This window comes from Bombina bombina, chromosome 3 (assembly GCF_027579735.1).
Source record: "Bombina bombina isolate aBomBom1 chromosome 3, aBomBom1.pri, whole genome shotgun sequence".
Classification (NCBI taxonomy): Eukaryota; Metazoa; Chordata; class Amphibia; order Anura; family Bombinatoridae; genus Bombina; species Bombina bombina.
Window position 1 is genome coordinate 902,741,678 of NC_069501.1, and position 18,820 is coordinate 902,760,497.

The window sequence follows — 18,820 nt, forward strand, 5'->3', positions numbered from 1 at the left end:
AGTACACAACTTCTGCCAACCTATTACTACATTCTTTAATGACACAAGACCAGTAATATTTACTGGAAGTTTCTTGACTGGACAATGTAAGATAGCTTTTAGAGAAAAAGGGTATGACAGATAGCTTTCCAGATCAATGGTAGAAAAAATGTTAGCATCCGACAACCAATCTACAGCGATCCTTGCCAACATAGTAATATTATATAGATAAATATTAGGTAAGGCCAGCCCTGCCATTCTACAGGGTTGCATCAATTTTTTCAATGAAATACGCGGTTTCTTATTTTTCCATATAAATTTTGAAAAATACTTATAAATAGCTCTAATATCACCTTTAGGGATCAAGAGAGGAAGATTTTGAAGAAGATATAACAAGCGTGGAAAAACAATTGTTTTAATTACATTCACCCTTGCCGTTATCGAAAGCGGGAGCTGCACCCACGCTTCCAGGTCAGATTTAATTTTCTCTATAAGAGGGGTAAAATTAATATTATACCAAGTTTTAGGGTTGGAATTAAGAAATATACCCAAATACTTCAATGTAACTACTTCTTTAAAAGGTAGCTTTTGTAGACTATACCCTGACCTTTTTATCCACATCAGTTCACTCTTTTCACAATTAATTTTATAACCTGAGAAAGAGCTATATGTCTCCAGGCATGTTAGAACAATTGGGATTTCTTGAGATGTATTCTCCACACATAGATCATCTGCATATAAAAGAGTTTTAAGATTGTGCACCCCCAGAGCAATCCCCTTGATAGAGTTTTGAAGCCAGATTGCCAGTGGTTCAATAGCCATATTAAAAAGTAGGGGAGATAGTGGACACCCCTGTCTTGTTCCCCTACCAAGATTAATCTGAGGAGAAAGAACCCCATTAATTAACAAAAATGATATTGGGTGTTTATATAAATTCTGTATAAATTGAGAAAACTGATCTTTAAATCCCAATTCTGCTAGTACTCTAAAAAAGATGTTTCCAGACAATAGAGTCAAAATCTTTCTTAGCATCAAATGTGATAATAGCTGAGTCAACTCTACTATAACTCGGATTTTTCTCAGAATTCCACACAAAATCCAGGTAATTGATTACTTTCCGGATGTTCTTAGATGAATTCCTTGTCTTCATGAAACCTACCTGATCTATATGTATGAGCTTATCAAGACATTTAGACAGTCTCTCTGAAATAATAGCCGCAAGGATTTTATAATCGGCATTCAATACTGATATTGGACTATAAGAAGCTAGTTCCTCACTATGTTTATCTTTTTTCAAAATCAATGAAATATTTGCTGCTGAGAAAAATCTAGACGGCACCATATTCATACTATAATAACTATTAAACAATTTTTCTAGTGTATATTTAATATCATCCCATAATATTTTCAAAAATTCTGCCGGAAGACCGTCAGGGCCCGCTTCTTTGTTTAGTTTAGCCTTATCTATGCCCTTGAGAATCTCATCAACTGTAATTGGACTATTTAATGCCACCAATTCTGTTTCAGATACCTTCAGCATCTCAATGTCTGCCCAAAAGTTTTCCTGATTTAACACATTAATACCTGGGGTTGTATAGAGCTTCTGATAATAGTTATAAAATGCTTTACTGATATCTTCCATCGCTGTATATCTATGCTTTTCATCACGAATAGCAAGAATATAGTTCTTTCTCTTTCTATTTTGTACCAGTCTTGCAAGATATTTCGCCGAGGTACCATGAATGCCACTATAAAGAAGACTAGTCTTTAACTCTTCTTCTTGCGATTTGTTTTTCAAGAAGATATCTCGCGCTTGCCTAGCTTTAATATAATTATCCCAATTGGTGTTCCCATGCTCTGCAACAAACTTTCTGTAAGTATTTCTTACCTGATTAGAAAGTTGTACTTCCCGGGCATTCATTTTTTTTCTTTTTATACAGAGATATGCCTTAATTTCCCCACGCAGGAAGGCTTTCGAAGCTTCCCAAAATATCTCTATTTTATCATAATAGGCCCTATTATGATCAGCATACTCTTTCCACTTCTGTCTTAACCATTGTGTAAATCTTACATTATTAAAAAGATATTTAGGGGGGGAAAAAAAACGTATTTTTGTCCTTAGGCTGAAAATTGGAATCAAAAGAAACCGAGATAATAGCATGATCTGAAATCATTATATCATTTATGCAAGACTCTGTTTTTAAAACAGATAAGGACTCCGCAATCAATAAAAAGTCTATCCTTGAAAAGGTTTTATGGACTTTAGATTCACATGTATATGTACGAGAATCCGGGTTCTTTATTCTCCAGATATCTACTACCTTTAACTTATGGCATAATCTCTTAAAATGTTTAGCTTGTTTATTATATTCTACAGAATTTCTTGACCCGTGTCTCTCCAATTCAGGACATAGAGACATGTTAAAGTCTCCCCCAATAATCTAATTTTGATTAATATAAGGAAACAGCTTAGTCCTCATTTTTTCCCAAAATCCAATAGAGAGCCTATTGGGGCCATAGATATTGCATAGTACTAGTCTTGTGTCATTAATTTGAATGTGTACTAAAATATATCTTGCATTCTCATCTCTTTCTATATTCACCACTTTATATGAGGTTTTTATTAAAAAGTATAGCTACCCCGTTTTTTCCTAACCATGCAGGGGGTGGCTATCACCTCCCCCACCCATTTAGATTTAAGTTTTGGGATTTCTTTATCTTTAAGGTGCGTTTCCTGCAAAAACACTATACTCGGGTCTAATTTACCGAGTCTTTTGATTATTAGTTTACGCTTAATAGGGGATGTCACCCCTCCCACATTCCAAGATAAAATCTTCACATTACCTACAGATATCATCTCAAGACAAACTTTATTAAAATTCCCAGATCCCTGCCATGCAGGTCACCCCACCCCAGATGAGATATATATCGAAAGATGAAAAAAGGCAACTGAGGAAGGAAGCCCACAGCGAAGCGGGAAGGAAGAAGGGAGGAAAAAAAAAAAAAAAAAAAAACAATCCATCACAGCATCCATACCATAAAACGTTGGGAAAAAAAGTATTAATCCTCACTAGCAGAGACATCCTTACTAGCGGAGACATCTTTATAACACTTCCTAGGGAAGAAACCCTAGAAAACTTCAAGACATATACCATACTTTGAAAATCTTCTGAAAAAAACATAAAAAAACAAAATTCGGGCCCCTAGCACTGTTTCGAATGAATAAAATTCTTCACCTCTGAGATCTCTGCGAAGGTCAGCCTACTTTCCCCGTCCTCTACTATAATCTTGGCCGGATAAATCATCCAGGCACGTACTCCAGACTTAATAAGTTGGGAACAGAACGGGGACATCAGCTTCCTCCTCGCCGCTGTCTCAGAGGAGAAATCTTGGAACAATAAGATCTTATGATTCCCTATCATAAACGGGGCCCTTTTCCAAAACATTTTGAAGATTTCCACTTTATCTTGGAACTTTAAGAGTTTAAAAATAACCATTCTATCTTTTGTCCTACCATTTCCAGGGGAATTTCTTGGGCCCACTCTATGGGCTCTTTCTATAGATAGAGGTATTTGCTGGGGGGGGGAACCCTAACGCTTTGGGCAATATAACAGCTGTAAATTGCATGAGATCCTCAAATTCGGGGGACTCGGGCAGGCCTACAATTCGGATGTTATTACGCCTTGAGCGATCCTCAAGGCGTAATTGTAAGGAATTAATTTTAGTATCTTGACTAGAGATAGTCTCCTCTTGTATATGGACTCTGTCTTCTAGTGTAGAAATTCTGTCCTCTGCCTCCTGCATTCGGGAGGCAAATTGTCTCACCTCAGCAGATAAGAGACTCAAGTCGGCGGAGATAGTCCCCAACTCTTTTTTAATGCTCTCAAATTGGGGGGTAAAAATATCTGCAAGTTGGGCAATCAAAGTATGAGTTTCAACAGAGATATTATCAGGCATATTTTCTGCACTGGCATCTGCCAGCTTAGCTTTTTTATCCTTTTAACAGGCATTCTAGGTGAACTAACCTTTCCTTGTGTCACAAATTTTTCCATGTGTCTGTAATACAGTGAATTAGTATTATTCTAATAAATGTGTTTAAGAGAGAGAGAAAAAAAAAAAAAAAGGGGAGGAAAGGGTGTCATTAAGGGACACGGCGGTCCTGCCAGAAACCTTGAATATTAAGGGAGTGTAAAAAAAAACAAAATAAAGTGACAAAACGTGAAAATCCTGTATCACGACCGGCGATACTTAAGTGAAATAAAGCAACAAGTGAAATTATTATGCACAGCAAACAAAGTGATATTAAAGCCTGATACCCAGGGCACTCTCTGAAGCTATATTTTACCTGAACTCAGTTACCAACAAATATTAGAGATAATATAGTTACTGCCCTTTCCCTTTGAGTCCCTTGCCGCAAACTCTTGCATAGTGGGGCATTTTTACAATTTATTCAACACAGCACATCCCTCTCATAAACCTATCCAAACTCGACCCCCTCACAGATACTGTCTAATAATACAGGCTATCTAGACTTCCTAATATTGCTTCAACAATTTTTCAGCCTATGTATGCATTACAAATCACAAAGTAAGGTCATTATTTGCCAATACAACCCCATTTGACCAGAAACATTTTTAAGCAAAAAATTAAGCTACCCTAGATATACCTGTAGGGCACATATAATATACAGTTAGCCCCTCAATTAATAACGTCCATACCAAACCAGGGAAGTCTTTAGTGAAGATGTTATTCTTGTTGGCGTGAACTTAGCTAGACTTTAGCCTTCCTTTTATCTTTTTATTCCTTTTTTTTTCCCTTTTTCTTCTTTCCCCTTTCTTCTCTCTCCCCTTTCTCCATTTTTCTTTCCTAATTACAGGACACAGCCAAATTTCCAAAAACAGATAAGGTCCCAGATCATAGTCTAAAACAACAGTCCCAGTAAAGCAATAGGACTCCTTACAAAGTGTCCGCCAGAGTTTGGAAGAAAATGCACTTGCTTTTAACGGACTCCAGTGCAAACACAATGCTAACCTTTGCAGCCTATTTCAAGTGCTCTCTCCTCCTCCACTACACCTGTATTCTCAAGGATTTAATATATTTGCAATAATGTATCCAGCAGGTTATAGGGAAATTTACTCCAAGCCTCCTTAACCGCACAGCTCTGTGTTACGGTAGCACTTCAAGGACACAAGAGGTTTACTGGAGACCCAGACCAAGATAAGAGTACAACCGTATATATGCCGACAAATGATGGGTGCAAAACAAAGATACTGGCCTTCTCACCGCTCCTGTAAAGAGTGGCACTCTCTTAGGCTGCTCCTGCACCCTTCTCTGCACAGGTGACTCTGAACTCGGATAGATAATTTTTTAAACACAAAGGGCTTAGGGGGGCCGGGAGCCTGATACGTAGGACTTTTACTATAAGCCCTGGCTCAGATAGTAGCAGTTACCAGAGCATTAGGTATAGAGGTACACAGTCCTCAAGCGGGGCCAACATAGTATAGCGGTAAGTCTTTCACAACAGCAGCTCTTACCTGCTTCACAGCCAGTAGTAAGAGGCGTATACTAGCCCAGCAGGCGCAGCACAGGGTTTTTCCTCCCCTTCTTAACTCCTAGCTTACCGGCTGACGTCTTGGAATATATCCAGCACCGGCGGGGCTTATCTCAACCACCGCGGGTCACTTGATGCGCTCTAGTTCCCAACACCGCTGCAACGAAAAACCCCGACCAGGGGGGTGGATATCTTGACAGCCTAGCACGGGCTCTTCCTTTGCTTGTTATCGGCACCAGCCTGTAAATCTTTCTGTGATGTCCCTAATGAAGGGAATTTTAAAATTCGGACTGCCCCGCAGTCACAGCCACTTCGGCGGACTTCCAACCCTCAGCAGGAAACAAACTCTGCAGAACGCCACCATCAACCTGGGGTGGATTACCCAGGTACGTGGCAGAGAGCGGGGAACCAGTAGAAGGCGTCCTCTCACCACACCTGCGTGCAGGTAAACTATACTGCACAGCCCCCAACGGAAGTCTCAAAATGTAATCATATCTAACTTTGTGTTTTATTAAAGGGACATAAAACCCCCCAAAAAAGTATTTTATCATTTTAATAGAGCATAATATTAAAAAAAAAAACGTTCTAACTTACTTCTATTATAAAATGTACTTTGTTCTCTTTGTATCCTTTGTTGAAAAACAAACAGGAAGGTATAGGAGTGTGCACGTGACTGGAACAATAAATGGCAGCAGTTTTATAAGAACAGTATGTGGAAGCAATGTTTCATGTCATGCACTGCTCCAGAAATGTGCTCGCTGTCTATCTTGATATCTATTCAACAAAGAATATCATAAGAACTAGGTAAATGACAATAGAATTGAATTGAAAACTTTTTTGTTTTTTTTAATTGCATGCTCTATATAAATCACAAAAGAAATATTTGAGGTTTCATGTCCTTTGAGCCATTTTTTTTTTTTTATGTTTTATTTAAAAATAGCCTTGGTTCACAGGCAGTTTTTAGGTACCACTCTTTATTGCTGGTATAAAATGTAACTGGGTTTATTTGTCACTGCACCCAATAACGAAGCACAAAATCAGAGTGGATATATACAAAAAGGATTGAAGTATAAGCAAGCGGGTATATTTTGTCACTCAATTTGGTTTACATTTGCCTCAATCAATATGGTGCATGGTTGGGCATTTGTCATTTTTATTTTTGTGTTACATCAATTTGATGTTTATTTTTGCATAGAAACAAGTACAACTGAAACTAGCTGGAAATCTTTATTTCTCCCCAACTAATAGTGGAGTATTAATTTTGCAGTATGTGATAGAGAAGATAATGCCTTCAGCTGTATTGGGTGACAGGGACAAGCCTCCACCAATATGACAAAAAAAAGTAGTAAAAAATAAATAAAAATCTAAGCTCTAGACACAATGGTTCCTACCAGGTTTACTGGATATCAAAGTGCTTGTATCAAATAATAAAAATCAGTACATGTGAAATCTAACATTATACATTTTGCACCATTTTAATAACTACTTTATTTTAGATACACTTGTAAATTACATGCCATTGTCTACACGACATTGTTTATATTCGCAATATCATGCTAATATGTAGGCACCTGCAATAAGCTATTTACTATACCATGTAAGCCTTCATCTTATTAAAGGATATAACTGAATCCTGCAGTACTGATATTTGCATGGTCATTACTAGACCAGAACATTAGATCCAATCATCACCATGGTTATAACTGGTCCAGGGAGCAGACTTTCTAGGAGGAAGCTAAAAGTGATATGCTATAATAAAATAGGATGTTACAGTGCATTCACGTTCAAGACCTTGGAGGTCTCTTTTACATATCTCATGCTCTTTCAACTTTTTTGCAAATGTCTTAAAACATTTATAGTAGACTTTCTCTGTATGAATATCTAACATTTATTTAAAAAAATATCCAAATATGAATCATTCCAATATAAGTCGTAACCGTAAAGAAAAATGCATCACACAACTCACCTCTTCCCGTCTTCCAGCTGCAGCTGTTCTATATCTCGCGCTTCAACACCCGCTGAACACAACAAAACACTGAACAGACAATGCGCCTGCGCACATTAAGACTCCACCCCCAATCTGCTTTGCCAAGTACTACGGTTACCCATAGCAACCGAAAAGCGTCATTACATGAGGCGCATACTGACAGCAACAGGGGCTCGTACATTAAATACTATTCATAGTACTATTTTTTGTGTGTGTCATGCGTATGCTCTGAAGTTGAACAAAAAGCAAGTTCATTGTCATTTGCATCACGCAAAAAAAAAAAAAAAAACACTTGTTGGCTAGTAGTTAATACGATGAATTTCCAGATTGCGTTTCAAGCCTCGTTCTGAGCACAGGCTCATGTTCCGCCTCTTCCTGTAGACTACACGTGTGTCTTGCGCATGCGCAGTGAGGCGTCTGGAGAGGAAGTGTGTGAAGCAGGTATCAATATCAATCTTTTATTTTATTGTATTGTGTATGTGCTGTGCAGCGTTATGCCTCACTTTGCATAGTTTATGGGTAAAATCTGAGTTTAGCGTTCTAAATTATTTTCTTGGCCATATCGCATAATTTTGCTTCAAAAATTGGTGTGGGGGTTTAGATGAGGGCTACCAACAATACTGCAGTGTTTGTGTCTCCAGGAACAAAAAGGGGAGCCATATTTTGGGGTATAAAGTCCCTGTTTTCCCCATAGACTTTCCACAGCCAGCCAGCTTTCACCTTCATGGATACATTGTATCAAACCCTCAGCCTACAGGTTTTTATACATTTGTAACTGTTTACTGTACAAAGACACTTAAAGTGAAAGTAAAGTTTCACATATTAGTATACACTATTGTATTAGTCCTAGTTTAAATAAATAAATCGCTAACTTTTTTCCCCCAATACATTATCTATTTATATAACAAACTTGTTTTATTTATCTCTTCCGTTATGATCCTGACTCCTCCTAATAGACACTTCCTTATTTTAGAGTGAGTGACGTATAGAGCGGTCCCACCCGCTCTATACTTGTCTACAAACTGCGTTCACGAGGATCTAATTCACCTGCGCATGCGCATAGCGGTGACTACTTTCACTGATTTAAGTGTAATAACATGGTAATAACATCGTTACTTACTTTAAATGAATTTTAAATAAAATGTGGAGCCCGTCAGGATTAGTGCCGTATGAAGAAATACATGCATTATGCCGGCTATTCAATAATATAAATAGGCATGCGCGAAACGGGAGCGCGCTTGTCTTGCGAGCCAAGAAAATATTTCTGAACGCATGCGCAGATCATCCAGGAGTCGGATGACGTAGATTGACGGCCGCCTAACGGCCAGAATTTTAATAGGCTGCTAGAAAAACGTGACCGGACATAAAAAAGAAATAATAAAGGACGGGTTGAATTTACGAAGCGAAAACAAGTAAGTATAAACAGCGAAAACTCAGTTTATACTAACAATTGAAAAAAAGTGATGAATGAAACTACTATTCAATTAGGGCAACAATTATAATTAGATATTGAAATCAAGTCAACTTTACCTTCACTTTAAAGCAGCCACCTCAGTAACAACTGTACAATCTGCGGAGAAAATAATGATCACAGCAGCTCACTGACTGGTCACACAGTCTTAAAGGGACAGACAAAACCTCACACAGCCTTGAAAGGGTAAACTAGCACCACACGCACACAGCCTTAAAGGGACAGATCACCGTAATGTTGACGCAGTGCAACCTTAAAGGGCAGCTCGACACCTGCGCACACAGTCTTTAAGGGGCAGGCACAGACACCCTTTAGTGGTTAAACACACACAGTTTTAAAGGGAGCGATACTATGCATCCACATGCAAAGCACACAACTTTAAAGGGACGCTCTGTCTTAAAGGGACAGGGGCACATGCACACACACCGCACTCACAGCCTTTAAAAGCACATCTTGCACCATAAGTACACAGCACACAGTCTTAAAGGGACAGACAAAACCCCACACAGCCTTGAAAGGGTAAACTAGCACCACAAGCACACAGCCTTAAAGGGACAGATCACCGTAATGTTCACACAGCGCAACCTTAAAGGGCAGCTCGACACCTGCCCAGAGAGCCTTAGAGGGACAGAACACCGTACAGTAATGTTCATGCAGGGCAGCTCGACACCTGCGCACACGGCCTTAAAGGGACAAATTACTGTAATGTTCACGCAGCGCAACGTTAAAGGGCAGCTCGACACCTGTGCACACAGCCCTAAAGGGACAGATCACAGTAATGTTCACGCAGCGCAGCACTTAAAGGGACATTAAACCCAAATTTTTTCTTTCATGATTTAGAAAGAGCATGCAATTTTTTTTTAATTTTTTTTTATATATATTTTTATTAAGGTTAAGTTCACAATACAGCATAAATGTGATACGTAAAAAAAGAGAGAAATGCATAAATACAGAATAAAGATATTCACAATATATAGATCATAAAAAACCTGTTATTATTTCTGTTGCATCACAAAATAAAAGAAAAAAAAAAACAAAGAGAAAAAAAAAGTAGTCTCAACCTTATTTTTTCCCTATTTTTTCCCCAGCTTCAGGGTATTCATATCAACAAAAAGTAAAACCTAGTGACATAGTGCTTATTCATTTTCACAGAATATTAATGTAAATTAAACTTTCAGATGCAACATATACCATGATTTACTTTATTTTGTCATGCTATATCTTATCTTTTGGAGACAAGTCATATTTATCACTTGCTCCTTAGTATCGCTCCCCGCCAAGGAGGAAAAAAATAAATAAATAAATAAAATTAAAAAAAAATAAAGAGGGGAACCCCCCGATAGCCTCTACCAAACCCCCAATAGTACAAGTTCCGAATTTCTAAATGGAAAGATGATATAATCTATTTCACTGCCGAAAAAATCTTAATAAACAGGGACCATTTTGCAAAAAACTTTCTAATGTCCCCTTCATCGTTCATATTGGTGTCTAACTGTTCTAATATACATTGTTTTTTTTAGACAGTTTTTGATCTCCATAATCGTTGGTGATGCAGTCGATTTCCATTTCTTAAGAATCAGATATCTGGCTGCAACCGCTGTCATGTTGATTACTTTATATTGGGGATGTAATTTTTCCTTGTCTTTTCTCAGGAAAACACTATAGCCCAGGGTTATTTCAAATGGAGGGATCTTTACTATATTTTTTAACCAATATTCTACTTTTTTCCAGAATTGACCCACTTTAGGGCAACTCCATATCATATGAATCAAGTCCGCTGCGGGTTTTGAGCATTTTGGACATTTATTAAATTTATTGTTCCCACATTTCAAGCCTTTCTCTGGGGTGAAATACGCCTTGTATAGCAGTTTAACTTGTGATTCCCTCCAGGTTGAGGATAATGTGGTCTGAGCTATTCTTGTGAAAGAGCCCTGTACCAGCTGGGCATCAGCATTGCTCTCTGGAATTAAGTTATTCCATTCAGCCGAGAGTTTTTCAAGATTTGATATACCCTTAAGGGAAACTAGCATATAATAGCATGGTGAGATGGAGGACTGACCATTTTTCACCATTTCTAACCACCCCTCCAATTTCCCCCACGTCCATCTTCCATTTACCTCCCTCCTAAGTTCTGTTACAAAGTGTCTGGCCTGCAAGTAGGCAAAGAATTCTCTGTTATAGATATCAAATTCCTGCCTGAGTGATTCATACGTTTTAATCGCTTGATTCTCTCTATCTATAAACTGAATAGGCCTGTCCAATCCTACCGTATGCCATCTTTGAAATGTAACTGAATCTAGGCCAGCCGGAAATTTCGGGTTGCCCCGAAATGGAACAAACTTAGATGCATTACCATCTATTAATAGGAGCTTGCCCAATTTCCACCAACTTTGTATAGGGTTTTAAATGATTTCAGTTCCTGCGGTATTGATTTGGATTTACAATGTATTAAGGCTACTGGTAGGAATGGGTAACAAATGTTATTCTCTAAATCGTTGTTTGTTATATAGTCTTTGGAAAAGATCCAATCTGCCACAATACGTGCTAAATAAGCCATATTATACAAACGTACATCCGGCAGTGCAAACCCCCCTAGGTTTCTTGGTAGTTGTAATTTAAAAAAAGCAATTCTTGGTTTTTTGTTCTGCCAGATGTATCTTCTCAATACCGCATTCAACTGCCGAATGTATTTCCCTTTGAGAATTATTGGAACATTTTGGAGGATATATAGCAGTTTTGGCAGTAATACCATTTTGAACAAAGCTATCCTACCAGTTATGGACAGAGGAAGACTTTGCCAATTTGTTAAACTCTGTTTGATATCCTGCAATATTGGGGGAATATTTAATTCATAGAGCTTGTCTATATTAGATGGAATTAGGACCCCTAGATATTTAAAGGCCTCTGACACTATCTTAAAGGGTATGTTTGATGGGGATTTTTTATTTTTTCTCAGCCACAGCATTTCTGATTTTGAAGTATTGACTTTATAGCCTGAAAAAGAACCAAATTGTTTGATAATCAATATTAACTTTGGCAGGTTGTCTTTAATATTTGCTATGTAGAGGAGGATGTCATCTGCATATAGTGCAATTTTAAGCTCCTTATTTCATATTTTTATGCCTTCTAATTGATGTCTTACCATCATAGCTAAGGGCTCTATTGAAATGTCGAAAAGCAGGGGAGAGAGAGGACACCCCTAGCGAGTTCCCCTCTCCAGTATAATCTCTGGGGTAAGGGAACCATTCACCAGCAGTCTTGTAGATGGTTTGTTGTATAGATTTTTAATCAGTTGACAGAATTTACCTTCAAACCCAAATTTAAGTAAAGACTCTGTTATATGATCATAATGAACCGAGTCAAATGCTTTTTCCGCATCTATGGAAATGACTGCCTGGTCAGGGATGTCCTCCCCCCCCCTCCATGCCCACCTCTGTCTTAAAATAGTCTACCGTCAACAGAACTTCTCTTATCTTTGCTGATGAGTTACGTTTGTAAAGAAAACCTGCTTGATCTTTGTGTATAATTATAGGTAGGATAGATTGTAGTCTGTTTGCTAAGATATATGTTAAAATCTTATAGTCTATGTTTAGTAAGGCTATGGGTCTGTATGACTCTTTCAAGGTAGGGTCTTTACCCTGTTTAGGTATTAATATTGTGTTTGATGCCGAAAAAAGAGGGGGGAATTGGAAGCCTGTCTATGTATATTGCATTATATAAATTACAGAGACTTGGAACTATCGATGGTGAAAGAATTTTATAAAATTCATTTGGTAATGAATCTGGGCCGGGTGCCTTATCCGATGCAAGTTTGTTAATGACTTTCTCTATTTCCAGCTCAATGATAGGAGTGTTTAGGGTCTCTAACTCTTCCCTCCCTAAAGATGGGGGTGTCAGCTGTCTCCAGAATTGAGCAGATTGGGTCTTATCAGATTTTTTAGATGAATATAACCCCTGAAAATATGTGAACAAGAGGTCTGCTATCTCCTCTGACCTAGTTATTGTTTTGCCTTCCTGTTGGAGTGACTCAATCACGGTTGCTCCTTTTGATCTTTTTACTAAATTAGCCAGGAGCTTACCTGTTTTATTTCCAAATCTGTAAAGTTTGGCTTGGAGTTTTAATTCTTTTTGCGAAGCCTGGTAGGTTAAATACTTATCTCTCTCATTTTTAGCCTTTATATATTTAAGCCAATTAATCCTTGATTTATCTAAGAGATAGTGATTGTAGGAGTTGATTAATGAACTAATCACTTCTTTCTCTCTGGTTTTGATTTTTTTCTGAACATTGGCTGTATAAGATATTATTTCACCCCTTAAAACAGCTTTTGCTGCCTCCCAAAATATCATAGGATGCCTACTATACTCAACATTGTGCTCCGCATATTCTTTAAATTTGAGATTGAGCCAATTTTTAAATTTTAAATCTTTTGATAGATAACTGGGAAAAAAAAAACGTGCTTGTTTGCATCTCTTAACAGGTTCCTGAAACTGAAGAACAATGGGGGCATGGTCCGAGAGGGAGATAGGTAAGATCTCTGTCATTACTTTCCTCTCTAGGAGCTTAGTGTCCACTAAAAATAGGTCAATTCTGGAAAATGATTTATGGGCCCTAGATAAACATGTAAAGTTTCTTGTCTCTGGATTTTGTAGTCTCCAAATGTCTTTTATTGCCAAATTCTGTGTGATTTTTTTTAAAAATCTTGGTTTCCAAGTTATCTCTTTTATTTTTGAGTTGATTAGCAACTGATCTTAGTCTGTCTAGCGGATATTGTGGGGCCATGTTAAAATCACCCCCGCATATCAAAAAGCCTTCCTGGAATAACATAATTTTATTTAATAAGGAGTCCCAGAAAAATGAGTCTATCACATTAGGTGCGTATAGGTTACATAGTGTGTATGTGGTTTTTGCCACCTTAATTTTTAGCAGTATGAATCTCCCCTCTGGGTCTACCTTTGTACTAAGAATCTCTAAGCCATTGGCCATTATCTTTTTCCCCAAGAGTATGGCTACGCCTCTTTCCTATTTAAACTTGGAGTGGCCAGTACCTCCTTTACCCAGGATTTCTTAAGTTTCCTAGTTTCCTCTATTTTTAAATGCGTTTCCTGAAGGAATACTATATCAGACTTTATTTTCCTCAGTTGGTTTAAAATTGCTGTCCTTTTTATGGGGGATGTGAGACCTCCAATGTTCCACGAAACAAATGTAATACTTTCTAACTTTGTCATATTCTTAGTTTAGGATATGGGGGATAATAACAAAAAATAAAAATTAAATTGGCGGAGGGGGGGGGGGGGGGTTTCGGGACGCCAAGAGGAGAAAACCAAAGTTTTGAACCATTTCTTAACAATTATCAACTGTCTCACTTTTAATTTGAATATATTGATTATTCAGAAATATTTAATTTAGCTAAGAGTTCGCTTGCCTCTTTAGCCGTCTCAGCATAGTAAATTTCATCCTTGTCCCATACTTTGAGCCTTGCTGGATAGATCAAGGCAGCCCGTATACCCAGGTTAATGAGTTTAGTGCATATTGGGGATAACACCCTTCTCTTGGTTGCCGTTTCAATTTTATCCTGGAAGTTCAGTAGTTTGACTATAATTGGTCTTGGCCTAGCTTTCTCTGTATTGTCTGGAGCAGGTCTCCCTTATCTATGAGCTCTTTCAATAATAATTTTAGGATATGCAGTTGGAATTTTGAGGAGTTGAACTAATGTTTCAGAAATAAAGTTATTTAAATTATCATACTGCTTCTCTTCTGGTACTCCTATGATTCTAAAATTGTTCCGTCTAGAACGGTTTTCTAAATCCTCAATTTTAAACTGAAGTTTTTCGATTGTTACTTCATTAATTTTAGATTTTGTGGTATATGTGACCGTTAGATCTTCAAGATCTGAGACTTGTTGCTCAAGTTCTTGTACTCTGTTGGAGAACTGCCTAAGCTCTTGTGAAAGTGATCTCATATCTTGCTTGATCTCTGACCTCAGAGTGTCAAACTTAGGGGCAAGTGCTTCTAAGATCTATCCACCAAGGCTTGGGTATTAGAGGGTTCGCTAGAGTATGAAGGATTGCTGGGAGCTAGATTAGTATCCACTGAGGTGTTTGTTGAGCTTTTTATTTTCTTATCTCTGTTTCTGTTCGCCATGATTGGAGAGGGGGTTTTGCCGTGGATGTTTAGGAATTTATCCATGTGTGGTGTACTGTGCTCTTGATTTTAATTTTAGGTTTACCAAAGTGATAATATTAAAGTGAGGGGGAAGCGAAAAAACAAACAAAAAAAAAACAAAAAAAAAAACACCTGCAGGGGAGTGATAGAACAAAAAAGGATGTGAGGGGTTATGTGTGGTAGTGATAGTGATGGGCAATTGGGGGAAATCAAAGAAAAATAAAATAAGTTATATACTGTGAGAAAATTCACGTGTTATTGAATAGAGAACAAAATCCAATGAGTGATTAGTTGTGAAGCCACAACAAAAGTGACTCTGAGTTTAAACCCCCTTCTCCTTCTCCTGGTTTAGTTAAATTAATACAGACAGGGAAAAGGTGTTTAAATAATACGTGCAATTTACAGCATTTTCCCCTTTTCCTTCTCCTTCTTCTTCCCCTCCAAGGCTACCTTGCTGTTGCTCCCTTTTACATTTAGCTTAGTGAGTTATATTAATAACTTATTTAATCTATTATAAGCCTGGGCAGCTAGTTTTGCTGCAGTTCCTGATCTACTCTCTGTAACCTTGTCCACAGTTGCCATTATTATACCATCATTATTGTAAATACCACACTTATGCCACAAGTCACCACGGTATATACCACAGTTACAGTATTTGAAGGCGAGATAACCAATTTGGTTCTACCATTTTCCCAATTATTATTCATGCATAATATATAGCCATTATATCAGTGTGACCCTTGCACAATATGACTTCTTTTAAGTCTAAGGTGTTTTAGACATATTAATATTGACCAGAAATAAGCTTTTGTAATAAATAATAGTAATACTTTAACTTTGCTTATGCTTCAAAAAAAACAAACAAAAAAAACAAAACAGAAAAAACAGAATTATTGTATTCACCCAATCTCTTAACCACAGAGAGGAGTTTGAGTGCAATAAAGTTCCCAGTTCCAAGGTTAGCAGGGGAGTTCTCCCCCTTCTTATTCCCTTCTATCTTTCTCTAGTCCGATGGAGAGGTAAACTCTTCACTTAGGGCCAACTTGTGGATGGCGGCAGGGTTATTTCCCTTATCTGGACCAACACAGTGGAAGAAAAGCAGTAAAAAAAATAATAAAGAGTACCTGAACCCAGTCAAGAGAGCGTGGTGGACCTGTAGGTGTATCTCTCCCTTAAGAACCGGCAGAGCTTCCCATGCAAGCATCGGTGGAGAGGAACAAGGTCCGGTTCTGCCTTCTTCCAGGGACCTACACTCATGGCTGGTTAGCAGCCAAGCCCTCCTTTTCACAAAGAGGCCACGAAAGGACACCGGGGAGAAACACAAAAAAAAAGAGACAGGGTACCTCCAAATGCCGGGTCGCAACCAGCCAGCTCAACCTGTCGGCTCTAAGCATCCAGCGCCTGGTTACCACCGCTACCACAGCATACGAGTTGCCTGCAGGCTCCCTTCTGGGTTTCCGTCTCTCGCTCGCTCTCGCCGTCTGCGTCCCAGTCCACCTGACAGCCGCACCTCCCGGACCAGGCCCCTCACACAACAACGGTGGGAGGGGGATGGCGACTATGCACAGGGTTCAGACGAAAGTGCGCCTACTAAGCTGGGTGTCCCCACAGCAAACAGGTAGGGGGGGTTTACCTCGGCTCTTGACACTCGATCTCCCACACAGTTGCGTCCTAGCACCAGGTGCCTACAATTTGTTTTGTCTGATCGTTCCTGGACCTGTCGTGTTGGTTGTTTTTCAAGCGTCTCCCTTCCCCTCCAGACAGTTTATCTTCTAGGGCGTGAAGGGAACGCTCCTGTTCCAATTATGTTGTGAATAGTCAATTTACCATTTCTTTGCCGTTCCTTTGCGGTAGCTAAGCAAGACCAGGGGGGACCCATGCAAAAGAAAGTCAGTAGTTAGCAATCAGTCCTTTTCCACCCCTATACCCTTCAATTTAGTGCGTTGGTTTAGCACTACTGAGGCTCCGGTAGTGATGATTTGTTTGAGGCTTAGCAAGCCGCCCAAGCTCTGGGTTTTTCGGGCGCGAAAATCCACCGCCATGAGCTCACTGGGAGTCACAGAGCAGGTGTTCACCTGAGCTTCCACACATGCTCCTCCCCCGGAACCTCCTCCCAAGAGCATGCAATTTTAAATAACTTTCCAATGTACTTCTATTATCTAATTTGCTTCATTTTCTTGATATCCTTTGCTGAAAAGCATATCTAGATAGGCTCAGAAGCTGCTGATTGGTGGCTGCACATAGATGCCTCGTGTGATTGGCTCACCCATGTGCATTGCTATTTCTTAAACAAAGGATATCTAACAAATGAAGCAAATTAGATAATAGAAGTAAATTGGAATGTTGTTTAAAATTTTATTCTCTATCTGAATCATGAAAGAAAACATTTGGGTTTAATGTCCCTTTAAAGCAGCCCTCTCGGTAACAACTGTACAAACTGCTGAGAAAATAATAATCACACAGCACAGCCTTAAAGGGCAGCTCACTGACTGGTCATACAGTCTTAAAGGGACAGACAAAACCCCACACAGCCTTGAAAGGGTAAACTACCAATACACACACACAGCCTTAAAGGGACAGATTACCGTAATGTTCACGCAGCGCAACGTTAAAGGGCAGCTCGACACCTGCGCTCACAGCCTTAAAGGGACAGATCACTGTACAGTAATGTTCATGCAGCACAACCTTAAAGGGCAGCTCGACACCTGTGCACACAGCCTTAAAGGGACAGATCACTATAATGTTCACGCAGCACAACCTTAAAGGGCAGCTCTGCCCCTGCGCACACAGTCTTAAAGGGACAGGCACACACAACCTTTAGTGGTTAAACACACACAGTTTTAAAGGGAGCGATAGTATGCATCCACACGCAAAGCACACAGCTTTAAAGGGACACTCTTTAAAGGGACAGGGGCACGTGTACTCACAGCCTTTAAAAGGACAACTTGCACCATAAGCACACATCTTTAAAGGAACAGCTCACACCATGCACAGTCTTTAAGGGACAGGCACAGCTCACTCCATGCACAACTAGCTCAACCTTAAACGGTAGCTCGGCACCTCCTCACACAGTCTTAAAGGAGCAGGCACACACAACCTTTAGTGAGTTTACACGCACAGTTTTAAAGGGAGCGATAGTATGCATCCACACGCAAAGCACACCGCCTTAAAGGGATGCTCTGTCTTAAAGGTACAGGGGCACGTGCACAGCCTTTAAAAGGACAACTTGCACCATAAGCACACAGTGTTAAAGGAACAGCTCACACCATGCACACCTAGTGCAGCCTTAAAGGACAGCTCACCGCCTGCTCACACAGCCTTAAAGGGGCAGGCACACACAACCTTTAGTGGGTAAAGTCACATCACACGCACATCATATAGTTTGTGCACCTCTGGGGGCGGGACTTGTAGCAGATCGCTCGTGAGTAAAATTCTCAATATGGTTAAGACCATCTTAATAATAGAGAGAGAAACTGCAGCATTTATATGTCACAACAATGATTATTATGACATGGTAATTGTAGAAAGAGAGGACAACACAATGGATAGTGTGTTAGAAACGAGAGGTGCGTCTATTCTATGCTATTCCCAAAGATTAAGTTCTAATTATAGTATGTTTTATAAAATATGATACAACAATAAATTTCTGTAAATGTATGAATAATCAAC

General features: G+C 39.0%; 2 protein-coding genes across 3 annotated transcripts in view; one reads left to right on the forward strand and one right to left on the reverse strand.

Moving 5' to 3' along the window:
• Nucleotides 1–7,548, reverse strand: part of PIBF1 (progesterone immunomodulatory binding factor 1) — a 608,261-nt gene extending 600,713 nt beyond the window's left edge. Inside the window, exon 1 of the mRNA XM_053707928.1 lies at nucleotides 7,497–7,548. The gene's annotated coding sequence lies outside the window, so the exon portion shown is untranslated. The remainder of the gene's footprint in view (nucleotides 1–7,496) is intronic.
• Nucleotides 7,549–7,904: 356 nt separating this feature from the next.
• DIS3 (DIS3 homolog, exosome endoribonuclease and 3'-5' exoribonuclease) overlaps nucleotides 7,905–18,820 on the forward strand; it is a 172,035-nt gene continuing 161,119 nt past the window's right edge. The window contains exon 1 of one of the 2 annotated variants that reach the window (XM_053707929.1): nucleotides 7,905–7,958. The gene's annotated coding sequence lies outside the window, so the exon portion shown is untranslated. Of the gene's footprint in view, nucleotides 7,959–13,473; nucleotides 13,515–18,820 lie in introns of those variants that run through there. The other variant, XM_053707930.1, reaches the window with a different exon arrangement.